At 44.1% G+C, this 14,099-nt stretch overlaps 2 protein-coding genes across 5 annotated transcripts in view; one reads left to right on the top strand and one right to left on the bottom strand.

Moving 5' to 3' along the window:
- CEP70 (centrosomal protein 70) overlaps positions 1-6,358 on the bottom strand; it is a 68,608-nt gene extending 62,250 nt beyond the window's left edge. For 2 of the 4 annotated variants that reach the window (XM_066245536.1, XM_066245538.1), the window contains exon 1: positions 6,221-6,355. The gene's annotated coding sequence lies outside the window, so the exon portion shown is untranslated. Of the gene's footprint in view, positions 1-6,082; positions 6,199-6,220 lie in introns of those variants that run through there. The other 2 variants (XM_066245539.1, XM_066245537.1) reach the window with 2 other exon arrangements.
- FAIM (Fas apoptotic inhibitory molecule) overlaps positions 1-14,099 on the top strand; it is a 182,458-nt gene that overhangs the window by 143,135 nt on the left and 25,224 nt on the right. The window lies entirely within an intron of this gene.

Here is a 14,099-nt window from a genome sequence, read left to right as displayed (position 1 = left end):
TAAATAAATTCTGATAACATACAATGTATCAGGATAGACAAATGAAATATTACGTAGCTGTAAAAAGAAATGATAATGCTCTTCATGTACTTTTCTCAAAGTACATATGTATATTAAATAATCTCAAAGATATAAGTGTATATTAAAAATCAAGTAGCCTGACCAGGTGGTGGTGGTGCAGTGGATGGAGCGTCGAACTGGGATGCGGAAGGACCCAGGTTCGAGACCCCGAGGTCGCCAGCTTGAGCGCGGGCTCATCTGGCTTGAGCAAAGAGCTCACCAGCTTGGACCCAAGGTCGCTGGCTCCAGCAGGGGGTTACTCGGTCTGCTGAAGGCCCCCGGTCAAGGCACATGTGAGAAAGCAATCAATGAACAACTAAGAAGTCACAACGCGTAACGAGAAACTGATGATTGATGCTTCTCATCTCTCTCCATTCCTGTCTGTCTGTCCCTGTCTGTCTCTGCCTCTGTGTAAAAAAAAAAGTATGAACGCACATAATTTCTTTTTTTTTTTTTTTTTTTCTGAAGCTGGAAACAGGGAGAGACAGTCAGACAGACTCCCGCATGCGCCCGACCGGGATCCACCCGGCACGCCCACCAGGGGCGACGCTCTGCCCACCAGGGGGCGATGCTCTGCCCATCCTGGGCGTTGCCATGTTGCGACCAGAGCCACTCTAGCGCCTGAGGCAGAGGCCACAGAGCCATCCCCAGCGCCCGGGCCATCTTTGCTCCAATGGAGCCTTGGCTGCGGGAGGGGAAGAGAGAGACAGAGAGGAAAGCGCGGCGGAGGGGTGGAGAAGCAAATGGGCGCTTCTCCTGTGTGCCCTGGCCGGGAATCGAACCTGGGTCCTCTGCACGCTAGGCCGACGCTCTACCGCTGAGCCAACCGGCCAGGGCCATAATTTCTTATTTATGTATAAATACTTTCCTAAAAAGAAATACAATAAAAAATATTTGTTGACTTTGGGGAAAGGCCAGAATTATTAAAATAGTAACAAGTGAATATTTTCAATATATATGCATTCAATTAGAAAAATTCAACTCTGTGAATGTCTAACATTGTTATTAATATTTACATTAAAATGTAAACTTAATAAAACTTTAAAATATTATCTTTGAAAATTGGTAAATAAATGGTAGGAATCACGTATAAATGTAGCTTTTCCTACAGGGATTATACTGCTGCCTTTCCAAATGATAGATAAGGGACTAGTATTCCTACCAATAAGTGAAAAAGAGATGATAGAATTACAATACACCACTTTGCAACCTTCAGTGAATAGATATAGGCATCAAGTAGCACAGGTTACCGAGATGAGGAAGAGAAAAACAAACAACGTATATTATGTACGACCTACGGTCTTGCCAACCAACACCCAGAGAACCACCAAGTGGATTGATTCTGAGTCTGATCCACTCTGGAATCCAGCTACCAATGTACAGGAATTACCCAAAGCAGAGGAACACATGACCTGTACATGGTAATACAATCAGCAAACCCAGACTGTAGGATATACAGATTTTTGTTTTGTTTTGTATTATTCTGAAGTGAGAAACAGGAGGCAGAGAGACAGACTCCCGCATGCGCCCAAACGGGGTCCACCAGACATGCCCACTAGGGGGCGGTGCTCAGCCCATCTAGGGTGTTGCTCCTTTGCACCAGAGCCATTCTAGCGCCTGAGGCAGAGGCCATGGAGCCATCCCCAGCGCCTGGGCCAACTTTGCTCCAATGGAGCTTTGGCTGCTGGAGGGGAAGAGAGAGAGAGAGGAAGGAGAGGGGAAGGGGTGGAGAAGTAGATGGGCACTTCTGTGTGCCATGGCCAGAAATCGAACCCATGACTTCCACACGCCGAGCCAACACTCTACCACTGAGCCAACCGGCCAGGGCTGTAGGATATACAGGTTTAATGGCCCAGTCTATCAGATAAATTATAAGAAAAAGAAGGGAACAGAGAGAAAACCTACACATTAAAAGTTTTTTTTTTAATTTAATGGGCAAAATTACATTATAATATCTAGGAATATGCATTGAAAAAACTTTTTAAAACACAAGGAAAAATTACTATAAAAGTCAGAAGAATGGCTACTAATGGGAGTATGGAAGTAGTTGTAATTGGGACAAGGCAACAGAGCAGCTCTGGAATGGCTAGCACAGTTCTACACCATGACCTACGGAATATCATCTAATAATTCATCTGGTATGTGTGTTCTGTTTGATTTCATAGTAAAAATTCATTTTACTACTAAAAATTTTTTTTAAATAACAATAAAAAAAGTAAAGGAAATACCAAAAGAAAGCTGGTTTGTAGCCAGACTGCCTGAGTGTGAATTGTGGATTCTACCACACAGCTAGGAAAGTACTAATCTCTCTGTGCCTCAATTTCTTTACCATGAAGTGAGGAGAATAAAAGTATTCAGCTCATAGGGTTGTTGTGGAGATTAGAGGAGTTAAATACAGGCATACCTCAGAGATACTGCAGGTTTGGTTCCAGACCACCACAATAAAGCAAATCACACAAATTTTTTGGTTTCCCAGCATATATAAAAGTTATGTTTACACTACAGTCTATTAAGTGTGCAATAGCATTATGTCTAAACACACAAAAAAATGTACATACCTAATTTTAAAATACTTTAATGCGGGCCCTGGCCGGCTGGCTATGGTTGAGCGTCGGCCCGGCGCGTGGAAGTCCCAGGTTCAATTCCTGGCTAGGGCACACAGGAAAAGCGCCCATCTGCTTCTCCACCCTTCCTCCTCTCCTTCCTCTATCTCTCTCTTCCCCTCCCACAGCCAAAGCTCCATTGGAGCAAAGTTGACTCAGGAGCTGAGGATGGCTCCATGGCCTCCGCCTCCAGCACTAGAATGGCTCCCCTTGCAACAGAGCATCGCCCCCTAGTAGGCTTGCTGGGTGGATCCCAGTTGGGCACATGCAGGAATCTGTCTCTCTGCCTCCTTGCTTCTCACTTCAGAAAAATACAAAAATAAATAAAAATAAAAATAGCCCTGGCCAGTTGGCTCAGAGGTAGAACACTGGCATGGCGTGCGGAAGTCCTAGGTTCGATTCCTGGCCAGGGCACACAGGAGAAGCACCCATCTGCTTCTCCACCCTTTCCCCTGTCCTTTCTCTCTATCTCTCTCTTCCCCTCCTGCAGCTCCATTGGAGCAAAGTTGGCCCCGGCGCTGAGGATGGCTCCATGGCCTCCACCTCCGGCGCTAGAATGGATCCAGTGGCTCCAGGTGCAATGGAGCAACACCCCAGATGGGCAGAGCATCGCCCCCAGTGGGCATGCCGGGTGGATCCTGGTCGGGTGCTTACAGGAGTCTGTCTCTCTGCCTCCTAGCTTCTCACTTCAGAAAAATTAAAAAAAATTTTTTTTTAATAAAATAAAAATATTTATTGCTAAAAGAAAATTAACCATTATGTGAGCCTTCAGCAAATTGTAATCTTTTACCAAAAAGGATCTTATTTTAAATGTATAAAAAACACAATATCTGTGAAGTGTAGAAAAGTGCAATAAAACAAGGTATGCCTGTAGGAAGGAAATAGAACAGTGCCTGGCACATGGCAGGACAGAGGTGGTGATTAGAGTTGGTGACCAGCTGTGTTATCTTTATTACTTCACCTCTCTGGGCTTCAATTTCCTTAACAGAATTTAAAATTTCTACTTGATAGGATTATACATAGTAGTCAATAAACAACTTCCTTAAATAAATTTTAAATCTCTACCTAATAGGATTTATAGCTAGACTATAGTAGTCAATAAACCACAGATTCTTTCCCTGGTCTCCCACCATCCAGAGAGTCATCCATTACATCAGTCACATACCTCAGTCACAGCACATTCCTCTTGTACTTTTTACCTGGTCATTCAAGTTGATCTCAATGATCACCCAGTGACTCTCACATCTGAAACTGAATCTTTATTCAGGTTTCAAAAAACAAACAGGCCAAAATTTTTAAATGTCCAACTCCCAGTCACAATGGTCTTGTTATTCCCTGAGCAGGCATCTGTGGTACTACAATAGTAACCACTGAGCAGAAGCGGAATTGAGGTAACTGCTAATGGACTGCAGTGCTCACCACCACACGCCTTCTTCCTTCTCTTCTTTCCCTTCTTAACTCTCCTCTCTCTACTGGGGTCCAACTCTATCTATCATCAGTTCTGACTTCCGACTCCACAGGTAGAACATTCTCATTTGCAAGGGTACAAAAAAGAAGCACACTCAGAGAGACAAAGACCACTGAACACAAAAGGCAAAGGCAGGAAGAAAAACTATCTCAACTGCACCTGTAACCAAGCCCTTCTTTCTAGAGTTTGACAAGACACAGCTGGAATTTGAGTCACAGGAAGAGACCAAAGACTTGCCAAGGCAGAAGCTGTAGCTTTACTCAGTCTGTTTATTTTCTGATATTTCACCTTATGTAAGATTTTGGGAAAAGGGGTTGCAGGGTAGGAGTTGGTTTGTACATAGCATAGAAAGCCAAGTGCAAAGAAGCAAAATACTGCTGTATTTTCTGGCACTGTCCAGGTTTGCCAAGAACCCTTTGGTAACTAACTTGCCCATTACGGTCTGAAGCCCCTGTAACACGCACCATACATTAAAATCCAATTATTTTTCACCGTTTTGAGGGTGGAGTGGGAGGAGATGGAAATAACCATAGCAAGTACCTGTTCTTCCTGAGGTGAGTCACATTAAAACCTGTAATTAGCTTTCTCAAAAGAATCTAGTTTACATCACTGCAATAAATGGAATATGCATTGTTTTCAAAGTCTCTACTGTCTATTAAATGCAAAAGTTCTATTCCAAAAATATGCCAACACACTGTTAAATGTTCCTAAAAAGAACTGAATCTACCATAAATAAGAAAATGGGATTAGAACTGGATACTATCTCACCCAAATCATTCTGCCCCAGGAGAGGTTAGGTCAAGGGCCAGCACACACCTCTCCCCCTTTGAAGTAGAAAGGGAGGCAAAACCCTAGTTAGCCACCTCTTTCCCAAGTGGGGGCTGGGGAGGCCCAGGTCTACTCAACAATACTGAAAGTAAAACAACAACAAATGGTTAATACCTGCATAGCGTTTAATATTATAGTTAGAAAATAAAGTGGTAGTAGAAACCCTTCCTGGTTGGTCTCAGTGTCACAGGTCTCTTAGCGACTGACATTTCCACCTCGTTGATTTTCTTAATAGAATCAAATTAGACTCTGCATAAAGTCAGAGGTGCCCAGAATGGAGAATGAGAACAATTAACTGGAGAAAAGGACACTCACCTATCCGTTCCCTAAATATACTGCCCTCCTTTTGCTGAGTCTTCACTAGCCAAGCAACCTCCTCAGGCTCCCAATTACCTACAGCTTATCCAGTCTGCACAGGTAGCAATCACTCTATGGCAGCGATTTTCAACAGATGTGCTGCAAGAATTTTTTTGTTTTGTTTTTATTTAGAAATGAAATTGAATGGAGTGATATTGATCAATGAGAGTACATAGGTTTCAGGTAAACATCTCTCCAGCATTCGAACTGTTGACTGCACTGTGTGCCCATCAGCCAAAGCCAAATAATTTTCCGTCACTGTGTATTTGTCCCTCTTTACTCCCTTCCTCCCCATGCCCCTCCCTCTGGTAACTACTTCATTTTTGTCTTTGTCCATGAAAGAATTTTTAAAACACGCATTACCTGACTATTGAGTCAGGGGCACTGACCTCTTTTCCCTTAGATTGTCCGATTAAAAAATGGTAACAGACAACACAATAGCCATCAGTCTGGAGTCAAAATTATACCTTATTTTGGTCAAATTAGCAAAAAATATATTTGCCCCAGAATTATAGTTATTAGTTTATGTGTGCCACGAGATGGAAGATTGAAAACAGCTGAGCTAAGATTTACACGTACTAGCCCATTAACCTCCCCCACCATCACGCTAGGCAAGAACCACCAGCTGTATTCTGTGAACAAGGAGCTGAGCAGAGGCGCCGAGACCGCACAGGAGTCGCCAACATCACAAAGGGCGGGAACCAGGACTCGAACCACTTTTGCCAGGTGCCCAATCTTAGTACTGAGATTTGTAATTGGCGCGAACCTGTCCCAGGCGGCTCCACTCTGGGGGCTCCCACAAGGGTCAGTGTGACCATTCCCGGGGACCAGGTGACGCCAATTCCGGGGTGCTTCAGAGAGGAGCTCTAGCCGCCACCTCCGCGAACCCAAGCGCGACACTCACCTTCCCCGGTCGCGGTCCTCCACCAGCAGCGCGCCCTGGAGGGCTGGCTCCGCCTCCTGCGGCCCCGCCTCTGCGACCGTTACCACGCCGCGGGAGGCGGGCCAATGGAGCTCCAGCACGTCCAGAGGCCTCCTTCCGCTCCGCCTCTGAACGGCCGGAGCGATTTTCTCCCGCCACAAGGGGAGGCTGGCACGGCCGCGAACCTCCGGTTGGCTCTGCTGCTGGGGGCGGAGCTCACATTAATACGGATGCGAGGGGGCCGGGCTTGCTTTCCCGTGTGCGCCTGCGCACTTCCATCTCACTGACACCAAGCTCTTAACTCAAGGTGTTTTACCACCTACCCTAAACTCAAGTTGTTCGGGATCCCCTCCTAAGGGATCCCGTTTGCCTGACCGCTGGTGGCTAAGTGGATAGAGCTTCAACTTGGGACACTAAGGTCCCAGGTTTTGAGTACAGGCTCATTCCACTGGGGGGGCGGGAGGAGGGAGGCGGTCATCAACATGATCCAGGGGTCGCTGGCTGGAGCTCTTAAGAGGTCACTGGCTCAGCTTGGATCCCCCACCCTTCCCCTACCCTCGTCAAGGCACATATGAGAAGTAACTAACTACTAGGAGTTGATGCTTCCTGCTCCAATCCCCTTCTCTCTCTCCCCTTTAAAAATCAATAAATAAAATCCTTTTTTAGAAAAAGAGAGAAAAACGGGAAAAAAGGCTGTCAGTGAAAGTGAGGTTCAGGCCCTGGGGCCACCACAGATGGCCCTGAGGCACAGGCCTGCAGTAACTGCTAGCTCTAGCTTCAGGACCCATCCAGCTGCTCTCTACGTTCCAGACCTGGCTGAGCTCTGCAGCACCTGGCATTTGGAGGCCCCCAAAAGTGTTTGTTGATGGCATTTTACCCTTCCACTCAGCATTTTCCAGATCTCCACAAAGTATCAGGCCCTGAATTGGGCTCCAGAGACTCAGAGGTGGCTGATGGGAGATGCTCAAAGTCCAGTTAGGGAGAATGGTAGACACTCTGAAATTAAGATACAGTGTGCCTGACCAGGCGGTGGCACAGTGGATAGAGCGTTGGACTAGGATGCGGAGGACCCAGGTTCGAGACCCCGAGGTCATGGGCTCATCTGGTTTGAGCAAAGCTCACCAGCTTAGACCCAAGGTCGCTGGCTTGAGCAAGGGGTTACTCGGTCAGTTGTAGCCCCACAGTCAAGGTACATATGAGAAAGCAATCAATGAACAACTAAGGTGTCACAACAAAAAACTAATGATTGATGCTTCTCATCTCTCTCCATTCCTGTCTGTCTGTTCCTATTTATCCCTCTCTCTGACATTCTGTCTCTGTGAAGAAAAAAAAAAAAAAAAGATACAGTGTGATATGATGACAAAGGTATGATGACAAGGGAAAGAGAAGGAAGTTTACCTAAGTCATTCTCTCAACCCTGGCTGCACATTAGACTTTTTAGTCAGGCCTCAGGGCCAATTAAATCAGAATCTCCTGTGTGGGACCCAGGTGTCCACAGTTTACTTAAGAACAATGATTCTGGTGAATAAGAGTTCCCCAGAAATTCAAGGAAGAAAGTTAGAGAAAGCTTCATGTGCAAATTAAATAACTCAAAAGCACATTATTTTTATAATGCCTAGTTCACAAGTGCTCAGCAAATCTTGCCTCTTTTTTCTGTACAACTCATATCTGCCCTCCCCAAAAGTCTAACTCCCAAAGCATTTACAAATATAATGGAATTTACTGAGGAAGCTGAAGAATGTGTTGCATCACTAGAGAGGATGAAGAGGAAAGCCTTAGGAGGTATGCTAAGGAGCTGGGACTTTATCCAGGGGATAGAAAACAATAGACAAGTTTTCAAAAGGAGCATGAAATGGAAAGGTTTTTGTCTGGGTGCCTTCAAGCCTAATTTTCTTGCATCCTGATACATAGATGGTGTAATGCTAGTGGTTGAGGCCAGGCAGGTTCGCATTGAATTTGGGCAGACAGTAGAAAAACTGCAGAGCCAAAAAGTGTTGGGCCATTGCCATTTAATAGATTCTCGCAGCCGCAGACGAGCAAACAGGCAGGGGAAAACCACTTCTCAGGCAAACAAACAGCAAAAACGGCCCCTCTTAATGACAGCCAGGCGATCTGCATTCTACCACTCACAATCCCCAATCCGCCCTGAGCGCAAGCACCCATAGCCTTACATAGACTATCCATGTGTGGTGCTGCCACGTGCTCACGCATTAATCAAGCAAAGGGTTTGCAGCCAACAAGCCAGAGAGCAAGCCCAACACGGCTGTTTTCCCCACAGGTAGAAACTAAAAAACAGCTGCTCCACAATATACAATTATAACTGTTTTATTTTTTTCCACAAAAGGAAATCAGCTCAATCCTCTACTTCTAAGTTTAGAAAGTTGAGGATATACAAATAGGGTCCATACTCACCATTTTTAAATCTCATGGTGAAGTGATCCAAAATTTCCTAAAGGAAAAACCAACTTTCACACACCTGAATAGATGGCTGGGGGTGGGGGGGATTCTCATCTTCCCATCACTGTCATTGCATCTTATAGCCACCTGGTGTCGCTTTTGACAACCTGTATTTTCCAACTGGTTAAATGATGCAGGCCTGTAGCAGTGCAGGTCCCACAATGGCCAACAGGCTGCTCCCACACAAGACATGAGCCATGGTGTCTGTCACAAGAAGGTCTCAGGGTCACAGCTTAGGGTACAATACTTTCGGGCCTATACTCAGCCTTATTACAGGCAGCTGGGGCCACTGTAAGTTTGATCTCTGTGTCTGGCCTCCCTGCAAATATATCCCAGGGCCCAGAAGGGGAAGGGGTTACCAAAATTGGAATTAGCAGTGTCGCGGGTGCTCCCTGGATCACATGAGTTGAAAGGTGGAGGCATGGCTACCTAAGTAAAGCTGGAGTTCTGTAAGCAGTGAGAGGACAACAATGCTAGATGAACAGATCACCAGTACCCACAATGTTGAAAGCATAAGAAGCCTGATTGCTCTTTCCTAACAATAGAGACCCGCCCTCTCGTCACTCCTGGATTTTGCATATAGCAAGAGGGGAGGAAGCTCCATAGCATTGTCCTCCAAATGAATTATCTCTATTGGACCACGAAGGTATAGCTGTCCAGCATCTTGCTTTGCTAGAGAAGGAAAGACTCTACACACAGTTCAGTCTTCAGCTCGGCATCCTGCTGCATTGGTCTCGAATTTTCTATGGGCTTCATCCACCCACCAGGATTCTAATGGTGCTAAATACTTGTTTAACATTCATTCATTTACAAAAAAAAAAAAAAAAAAAAAATTTATTAAGCACCTGTTATGTACTAGGGATTGAACTAGATGCTGAGCTTACAGTTGTGAGTAAACTAGATGTGGTTCCTGCTCTCATGGAAGTCTAGTTGGGAAGAGAAATGTGAAACAAGCACAAACAAGCATATAATTATGATAAGTGCTATGAAGGAAGAGACCAGGGGTGTATGAAGGAAGCCTCTCTGAGAAAGTGACATTTAAGCTGAGATCCAAAGCCTGTCTTCATTCCAGCTTACCATTTTCCTCTGTGCTTTGACTTCCCAGTATAAATTATGGCCTTCATTAGCAATAAAAACAGGTATTTCCATTTTTAAACTTCTAAATTGATTCTTGAATTTTCTCCTGGGTATAGAACTATCAGGTTTCTTCCTACCATAGGGAGTATACCAAATATGACTTAAATTTGGTGATTATACTTTTTAAAATATTTTTTATTGATCTTAGAGAGAGGAGTGAGAGAAACGGGGCAGAGGAGTGGGAAGCATCGACTTACAGTAGTCGCTTCTCCTATATGCCTTGATCAGGCAAAGCCCAGGGTATTGAACTGATGACCCCAACATTCCAGGTTGATTCTCTATCCACTGCCCCACCACAGGTCATGCTTGGTGATAATTCTTTCTTTTTATTTATTTATTCATTTTAGAGAGGAGGGGGGGGAGAGAGAGAGAGAGAGAGAGGAGAGACAGAGAGAGAGAAGGGGGGAGGAGCTGGAAGCATCAACTCCCATATGTGCCTTGACCAGGCAAGCCCAGGGTTTCGTCGAACCAGCGACCTCAGTGCTCCAGGTCGACGCTTTATCCACTGCACCACCACAGGTCAGGCTAATTCTTAAAGATTCTTTAATTCACTAGTCTTTTAGAACCCTTTATTACGTTAATACATGTCTCTGCCTTCCCCTGTGGGAATCTGAACTCCTGAAGACATGGATCATATCTTACTTTTACAGCACCCAGAATGGTCGCTGGCACACAGTAGGTACTCAGTGCAGTTTTTTTTTTTTTTTGCATTTTTTTGAAGCTGGAAACAGGGAGAGACAGTCAGACAGACTCCCGCATGCGCCCGACCGGGATCCACCCGGCACGCCCACCATGGGGCGACGCTCTGCCCACCAGGGGGCGATGCTCTGCCCATCCTGGGCGTCGCCATGTTGCGACCAGAGCCACTCTAGCGCCTGAGGCAGAGGCCACAGAGCCAACCCCAGCGCCCGGGCCATTTTTGCTCCAATGGAGCCTTGGCTGCGGGAGGGGAAGAGAGAGACAGAGAGGAAGGCGCGGCGGAGGGGTGGAGAAGCAAATGGGCGCTTCTCCTGTGTGCCCTGGCCGGGAATCGAACCCGGGTCCTCTGCACGCTAGGCCAACACTCTACCGTTGAGCCAACCGGCCAGGGCCCTCAGTGCAGTTTTGAATTGCATTGTTAAATTTGGGTCAGATTTATACAGAGGGCATTCACCTTCAATAGCTATTTTCTAATATGAAGGACAATAAGCAAAAGGTGCAGGCAAATATATTAATAACAAATGCTCAAGAATCTATGCAGAGCCTGACTTGTGGTGGCACAGTGGATAGAGTCCTGACCTGGAACACTAAGGTCACTGGCTTGAAACCCCAGGCTTGCCCGGGTCAAGGCAAGTAGAAGCAACTACTACAAGTTGATGCTTCCTGTTCCTCCCCCCTTCCTCTTTCTCTCTCTCTCTCTCTCTCCTCTCTAAAATCATATAATCCTCTAAAATCAGTAAAATCTTAAAAAAACAAAAGAATCTATATAGAATAACAATAGATATATTCATTGAGCTCTTAAATTGCAACAGGCTCTGGGGTAAGCAATTTCATCTCTAATTTGTTGATTCTTAACAACAATGGTAATGTCAATACTGTTATCTTTATGATACAAATTGTCAAATTAGAAAATAGAAGGGAAAAAAAAAGACTTGCTAAGTTCTCACAGAAAGTACAGTGGTACCTTGACACATGAGTTTAATTTGTTTCATGGCCAAGCTTGTGACTCAAGTTTCTCGTGTGTCAAATCAAATTTCCCCATGTAAATTAATGGGAATGCAATTAATCTGTTCCGGCCCCCAAAAACCACACAAATTTTTTGTTTTATATGCTTTTAAATAAGAAAATGTACTTTATAAATAACAAATACATATATGTATATACAATAAGAGAGATTGTAAATAAATAAACTGGTTTATGAAGTTTATTTACCTTCAAGGTCAGGCGAAGATGCTGGTGGAGTGGGAACAGACTGGCGGAGGAGGTTTTCATTTCATGCGCTATCACTAAACATCACTTACTCTCTATACACTTAATGCTACATTTAATTGCAAAATTTAACTTACACACTACGTATGATATGTAATTCTTTCACTAAACTTGCTATTTTTTACTTTGCTTAATCATCATTGTATGGCTTCCTTCTTCTTCCCCTTCTTCTCTGCTCTTTTCAAAACTTTTTGGAGTGAAAACCCCTCCTCCAGTAATATTAGCATAACAATGGCCCTTCCCAAGCAGGAAGGTAATTAGCTATTTCACAGACAGCTGCCCAGCACCATTTTTAACAATAAAAGTGAGCAAACTCAGAAAATACAAGTTTTACAAACTCATTTGCCTAACAATCATCATTTTCTTCACTGACTTTTGGCTTTTTTGCCACACTTTCCTCACTTTTACTTAGAGGCCGTTTCAACAAAAACCTTTCCATGGAAGTTTGTTTCTTCCTCTCTTTCAAAACATTCAGCAGGCCATCTAGTGGAGGATGGCAGAAGCTCGTGATTCAAATATCTGCTCATGACTTAAATCAAAAAATCCCGCGAGTGACTGCTCATCTCTCAAACTGCTCGTGATTTAAAGTGCTCATGTGTCAAGGTACCACTGTATATGGCAGAGCCAGGATCTGAAATTAAAATTCTGGCTCCAAAGCCTATTTCATTAACCACTTAACCATATGACTTCTCATGATGGGCATCTACTCTACTACAGTTGGTGTATGCACTTATTTTCATTTGCAATTATTTCATCTGTCTCTGTATTAGTTTTCTATTGATGTGTAACAACAAAGTACCCCTAACCACAGCAGCTTAAACAAACATTTACTATTTCAAAGTTTCTGTGGGTCATAAATACAAGAGTGGCTTAGCTGGAAGGTCTGGACAGAATCTCTCATAAGGTGGCAGTTAATCTGTTAGCCAGAGCTACAGTCATCTCAAGGTTCAACAGGTGTTGAAGGATTCACTTCCAAATTCAAACATGTGGTTGTTGGCAGGCCTCTGTTCATTCCTGGTCAAGTGGGCCTCTCCACAGGCTGCCTGAGTATCCCCACAACATGGCAACTTCCCACGGAAGGAGTGATTCAAGAGAAAGTGTGAACACCTATAAAGTTGAAGTCTTTTTTATAACCTGGTGCTATTGATCACACAGACCAACCTTCATACAAGGATGTGAATACCAGGAAGAAGGGATCATTGAGAGCCTTCTTGGAGGTGACCATCACAATCTGTTTGCTCATTTTTTGTGACTATCTTCTCCACTAGAATGTAAACTTCACAAGTGAAGAAAAACCATTAGTCCTGCTCACTGTTATATTCCCTGTCACAGTGCCTTCCATATAACAGATAGTCAATAAGTATTGAATAAATGTAATGATGATGGTGAAATGAAGTCCAAAGGATGAGCTCCTATAATCCTGTCTTACTCTCACACAGATTCCCAGCTGCTATTCATGTTACCATTTAAATATTTTTTTTTAACAGGGACAGAGAGAGAGTCAGAGAGAGGGATAGATAGGGACAGACAGACAGGAACAGAGAGAGATGAGAAGCATCAATCATCAGTTTTTTGTTGCGACATCTTAGTTGTTCATTGATTGCTTTCTCATATGTGCCTTGACTGTGGGCCTTCAGCAGACCAAGTAACCCCTTGCTCGAGCCAGCAATCTTTGGTCCAAGCTGGTGAGCTTTTTTTTTTTTTTTTTTTTGCTCAAGCCAGATGAGCTTGCACTCAAGCTGGCAACCTCAGGTCTCAAACCTGGGTCCTTCCGCATCCCAGTCCGACGCTCTATCCACTGCGCCACCGCCTGGTCAGGCCATTTAAATAATTTTTAAAAGCAAGACTATATCATGCCCAGGAACATTTACTCATATATATAATTTCTATATCAGTACAGAAAGTGGACTTGGAAGGCAACACCATATTCATGAGAATGTTGGCCTTTGGAGAGGAGAAGAAAATACTGTAATGGTACTGGGATTGAAAGGCAAACAGGGCTCTATCTGCAACATTTTCTTCTACTAAAATTTTTGTTGAGTTAATATTTAATGATGGTCAGTCAATTCTGGGTGGCAGAACTGTGGGGATTATAATCTGTCCTTCTCTATATCTAAAAACGTCTCAAAATAAACAAGATATAAATTTTAAAAATCTTAACCAATTGGAACATATGTCTGTACTGCCTGCCTTTGGCTCTTTGCTCTAAGGGTGTATCTACAAACCTCTCCTCAAGATTTTCTGTTTTGAAGTTCTACAAGATCACTTTGGATATGCTTCTCCACTCTCTATATTTGTG

This window comes from Saccopteryx bilineata, chromosome 10, assembly GCF_036850765.1.
Source record: "Saccopteryx bilineata isolate mSacBil1 chromosome 10, mSacBil1_pri_phased_curated, whole genome shotgun sequence".
Lineage (NCBI taxonomy): Eukaryota > Metazoa > Chordata > Mammalia > Chiroptera > Emballonuridae > Saccopteryx > Saccopteryx bilineata.
Note: the sequence above shows the minus strand (reverse complement) of the source record. Positions and strands in the feature narration are given on the sequence as shown.